We start from the raw sequence: 6,163 nt of genomic DNA, 5'->3' as shown, positions 1-6,163 counted from the left end.
TATCCTTCGGATCACCTTCTGTATCTGTACTGATTCTTTCTTTATTTCTCCTCAAAAGTTGTGCAGAGGTTAGCTCAGAAAGTGCATTGCCTACCAATGTCAAACTTTTACCATATATGTATCGTGTCCCAAAGACGACAATCGAACTAAAAGCAAAGTGACGACACTATGACGTCATTATATGAAAACACATTCTCATTCACATCTCATTAATGGAACGGAATTTCTTAATGAAATTTACGTAACTTCAAGTCAAGCGCATTCCACTCATATTCTCAAAATTCATATCTACGCTTAGGACGCGCGCGTACGCGCGCGTTGAAATATTTGTATGCTCAAATTGAGCTCAAAATTTTTTTGCACGCGTTTCAGACCATTTGGAGCATTTTTTTGAAAAATTGAAAAAATTAGACGGACGCGTACGCGCGCGCACATATTCGGACACATAGCTCATATGCAATAAAAATTTTCAGTTTTTTCAAACGGATCGGATGTCCAAAATGTCAAGGAATATTTCTACCAAGTTTCAAGTCGATCCGACTCAATATGACGTCATACGGGCCCGTCAAAGTTGAAATTCCGCGCGCGCGTCAATGGCGATATACAGTGCAACGATGCCAAAGAAATGCCAATTTTAAATCCGATTTTACTCGTCAGGATGGACGGTGACCCCTCGTTTTCTTGACATATTCTGAAAGCTGATGGGTTGTACATGTTATTTCATGGGTTGGCGATGCTGGCAAAATGATTAAAAGATATCAAATGTCTTAATAAAGTAAAAAAAAAAGTAAATTTTCAGAATGACGTTATCAAATTTCAAGTTCACTCGAGCGTATCTCACTTATCCTTTGCCAATTTACACCCAGATTTCAGTATGTTGTAGCTTATTAAATGCTCTTTCATTTATGTGAAAAGAACATTTTGATTGGATGACGGCATCACCTCTTAAAAATTGATTGAAAGTAATCTTATCAAATTTGACCAGTTTACGTGTTATCTCTATGGGAGTGCAGTTTTTCTGGAAATGAAAATTGACATGACTGTTCTTTTCGAGCACTAGCTCACTAATGCTTCGGTGAATTTCTCCCAGATTGTAATATGTTGTAGCTGAGACTTTGAGCTATCGTAAATGTGCCCTTCGTTTTTTCATACGGTGTCGGGATCACGTCCAAAAACTTGGTTGAAATTAAAGGTTATCTTTGATGTATTTTCATATTCCTTTCTTTTTGCAACTTTCTTTGCAATAATTCAAGAACAACAAGCCCTATCAGCCCAATATTTTGCACATGTTTAGTTCATGTCACGTGCATTATTTCATAAAATAACAACTACTTGATCGGACACCATCTTGGGTATGTAAATTAGGGTCAAAGGTCATAAATGTTTCAACCTGTATCTTGGTGAATACATGTCCTATCTTTCCCATGTTTTGCACACGTAAAGACCATGTTACAAGGATCATTTCACAAAATAACCACTTTTTGCTCAGATGCCATCTTGTCTGTGCAGATCGGGGTCAAAGGTCATATGAACTTCTTTCTTTATCTTCGTTATGACGTGTTATCTCTATGGGAGGGAATTTTTCTAGATGTGAAAATTGACACCATTGTCTTTATCGAGCACTAGCTCACTTACCCTTTGGTGAATTTCTCCCAGATTTTAATATGTTGTAGCTGAGACTGCGCGTTATCGCTAGTGTTCCCTTTGTTTTTCATATGGTGTCGGCATTACGTCAAAAAACGTGGTTGAAATTAAAGCTTATCTTCGATGTATTGAGATATTTCTTTCTTTCTGCAACTTTCTTTGCAATAAATCAAGAAAAACAGCCCCTATCATCCCCATATTTTGCACATGTTTAGTTCATGTCACATTATTTCATAAAATAACAACTACTTGACCAGACACCATCTTGGGTATGTAAATTAGGGTCAAAGGTCATAAATGTTTCAACCTGTATCTTGGTGAATACATGTCCTATCTTTCCCATATTTTGCACACGCAAAGACCATGTTACAAGAATCATTTCACAAAATAACCACTTTTTGCTCAGAATGTGATGCCATCTTGGCTGTGCAAAGTTGGGTCAATGGTCAAATATACTTCATTCTGTATCTTCGTTATAGTGTATACCGAATTTGGTACCAAAGATGGCAGACCTGACTCTCTTTTCTAAATGAGAACCCAAATATCACACGGCCAATGTCTCTAAACACAGATGAAACCTATATGGTCATGCCTATTGCGATCAGGACTCGAATCATTGATTAAAAAAAAAATCGGATCACCTAATTTGTCAGTCTTGACAAATTCCGAGTCTAGTTTCTTTTTATTTCTTTTGTTTCAACAAAAAAATAAAGGGGGGCGTGCGCCGGTTGCGGTCCTCCCTGGATCCGTCCCTGGTCACGTGCCTCTTCTCTGTAGTAGCTCCATGTCCAAATATGAGTTACTCTGATAAAAAAAAAAGTAAAATTTTACGAGCTAACGATAAAAATTTGACTAAAATCGGATGAAATATAAGGAGTTATGGCATTTTGAAGTTTTGCTAATTTCTGCAAAACAGTTATTGAATATACAGTGGATATGAATATGTAAATGAGTGAGCTATAACCATGCCGTACCCTCACAATGTTATTTCCATTGATCGTGTACAAAAAAAAAAAGAGGACGAAAATCCAATTTTTCTGTCATTAAAGTCTGAAACATGTTATTCCTGGTTGAATAAGTTAAATATACCAGGATTTCAGCCTCTGGGCAAATTGCGTTTGAATGAAAAACTATATGGCAAGTTGTGAAGAAAGGAAATGCTCACTTTGTCGTTGGCATATTCATATTGACCGTTCAAGAACGGTTCGGTGTAAAAATGGCAGAGGTAAAAATGGCAGAGGTAAAAATGGCAGGGGTAAAAATGGCAGAGGTAAAAATGGCAGTGGTAAAAATGGCAGAGGTAAAAATGGCAGTGTTAAAAATGGCAGGGGTAAAAATGGCAGGGGTAAAAATGGCAGAGGTAAAAATGGCAGAGGTAAAAACGGCAGAGGTAAAAATGGCAGAGGTAAAAATGGCAGAGGTAAAAATGACAGAGGTAAAAATGGCAGAGGTAAAAATGTCAGAGGTAAAAATGGCAGGGTAAAAATGTTAGAGGTAAATAATTATGTCAGTGGTAAAAATGTCAGAGGTAAAGTTGTCAGGGGTCAGAATGACAGTGGTTAAAATGCTAGAGATAAAGAATGCCATTGATAAAAATTTAGTCGTTGAAATGCAAGAGGACGAGGTAAAAGTGACGGATTTTTTTTTTCTTCATGTTCCTGACACCTTTCTCGCAATACGCGCTTTTCGTGTCTTCTGAAATAAAGCACGGGGGAGACCGGGGAGAAATGGGACACGGGGAGAAATATTGGACACTCATGTAACTTGAAAAATGCTTGGCCAGTCAACAATCCAATTATATCAGTAAAAAGATGAGCCTCGGTACACCTGAAAATGGACATATTAACCGCTATACAGCTCTACAGGTATCTTGTCAGTAAAATATCAAACTTACTATAGATCTGGTAGGTCCTATGCTATGCTAATAGGTATTTTAATAGGTGTGCAAACTTCTGAAAATAAAATTGCTTGATAACAGACATGCAGGTATGAAAAATTGGCAGGGATCTTTTACTGTTTCTGTTACCACTGGGAGAAATTTAATAGGGCAGTGTTACATTTCTCCCCGCGGCACATGTAAATCCTACTTTGGTCATGATGGTTATCCAATTTCTCTCCAGGTTGTCTCATTTCTCCCCGCTTGATGTCCCATTCCCCCAAAATTAGGGGTTAAACAAATCATTAATTACACGAAAATGTTTTATATATAAAGGGGTATCACTAAATACTCTAAGTGGGGCAGCTTAGCAAACCTATCGTGCATTTTGTGATACAAGCACCAAATTTGGCACAAAATGTACATTAACATATTGCAAACATTTTCAGATATTGGGCCACTTGGAATTCTCTCTTTATGTCCACCATATTGGATTTCAAAATGGTCGCCATTTGAAGTCTACAGTTGCGATTATCTCTGGGTCTAATGGTGCTATTGACCTGATTCTGGTGTGTTCCGGGATTTACGCCCATGCTTTGGAGCAACAGCTAAGTTTGAAAGCCATCAAACATTTACATTTTTTTCGCCTGCGGATTCGTTCAACAATGATTGAAAGAAATCCCATGGCAAACTATTGTTTTTTTCTCTCACTGGAACAGTTTATTGCTAAAGTTCGTCTGCAGTTTTAATAGGCATAAGTTTGTAAAGTGACCACAAAGTGTTCATTTAAAACTTCGAGATATTTGTTTTTGCGCCATGTGATACTTGAACAATGTAATGAAATATTTTGCAAGAGCTTACTTATGTCTGCCGATACATCTGCTGTAGTTTGTTTTTTTATTTTGCGTTTTGTATTTTTACTTCTACATTATGTCGTGATCAGGCCTTGTGAGATAAATAGGCTCCTACGAAACCTGAATGTGAGAAAATGACATAGAACAGGTGAAAAATTAGCGGTTTGCTTCGACTATGTCTCCTTCACTTCTTTACACTAAACATTTCAAAAAATGAAAAATAATGACAATATACTAGCCTGGACGTGAGCGGAATTCGTTTGTGTAAGAGTGTGTATGTGAGAGTATGTATATCTGCGTATAGAAGTATTATGTTTATGCCAAAAGTGGGTTCGTGCGTGTGTGTGTGTGTGTGTGATAACTTAATTGGGCGAAACAACGTAGGATTATACTGTTTAAGGGCTTTGCAGCATTGTTGGAAACCCCTTATAATGATAGAAAACAGTAATGATAATAATAATAATAATAATAATAATAATAATGATATTGAATAATAAAAATAATTTCCCATAGGCCTACTAGGTTCTTAGCTGGCTTATTATACCTCTGAACAGACAGATTACGACACTGCACTTGAATCAAACTCAGAATAATGAGAGTGCTCTAATCTTTTTAAAACATAATTCAATAAACATTCTTCAAATCTGCAGTTTGGATTTGATAATTCGATAAATACAGTTTGCTCTGGCTAGGTTATCATTCAAAACCTCTTCATACGTTTATCTCTGACGAAATCGCTCTCATTACTTCTAACATTTTACCTCTGCCATTTTTACCTCTGCCATTTTCACCTCTGCCATTTTTACCTCTGCCATTTTTACCTCTGCCATTTTTACCCCTGCCATTTCTACCTCTGCCATTTTACCTCTGCCATTTTTACCTCTGCCATTTTTACCTCTGCCATTTTTACCTCTGCCATTTTTACCTCTGCCATTTTTACCCCTGCCATTTTTACCACTGCCATTTTTACCTCTGCCATTTTTACCCCTGCCATTTTTACCCCTGCCATTTTTACCCCTGCCATTTTTACCTCTGCCATTTTTACCTCTGCCATTTTTACCTGGCACCTCAAGAACTGTTTCCTGAAAAATTAGCGAAAAATTGAAATGTCATAACTTCCTTATTTTTCACTTGATTTCGATCAAAATTTTACCGTTGAACTCGTATTATTTTACTCTTTCTTATCAGACAAACTTATATTTGGACTCGATTTCAAATACTGGGCAGCTTAATCCCCAAGAAATAACAATTATCTCGTCCTCTCTTGTAATTACTTTAGCAGGATGAACTTTGGCAAGGGCCATGTTTTAAAGAGTACCTCTCAGGACACTAGAAGACCAACAAGGAGTCGGGGATGTGAATCGCTGTAGTTACGAATGTTGATATTCCCGGATGACAGGGGCCAACATCCGTGGATACTTGGCTAAATCGATAGCATGTCTGCCGCCGGATCCGAAGGACCCGGATTCCAGAGTCTTGATCTGAGCAATGCTGTGTGTAATCATACAGTCCCCTCTAGTGAGAGGCAAAAACTCTCTGAGGACAGGTTCCGCGTGTGAGAGAGTCACAACTCATGCATACACGTAAAAGATTCGGTTTCATTTATTTATGGCAAAGAGCAGGTTGTTTTTACCCGGTGAAGTGGTCTCACCTCACATCAAACTGGATCCCATAGAAGACCAAGTATCGCAGCTGTACATGGGCTATCTAGCCATCTTCTCATATAGACAAATGAAACAAACGAACAAACAAACAGACAGACAAACAAACAAACAGGATCTGTTTGTTC

Source organism: Diadema setosum, chromosome 19 (genome assembly GCF_964275005.1).
Source record: "Diadema setosum chromosome 19, eeDiaSeto1, whole genome shotgun sequence".
Lineage (NCBI taxonomy): Eukaryota > Metazoa > Echinodermata > Echinoidea > Diadematoida > Diadematidae > Diadema > Diadema setosum.
Note: the sequence above shows the minus strand (reverse complement) of the source record.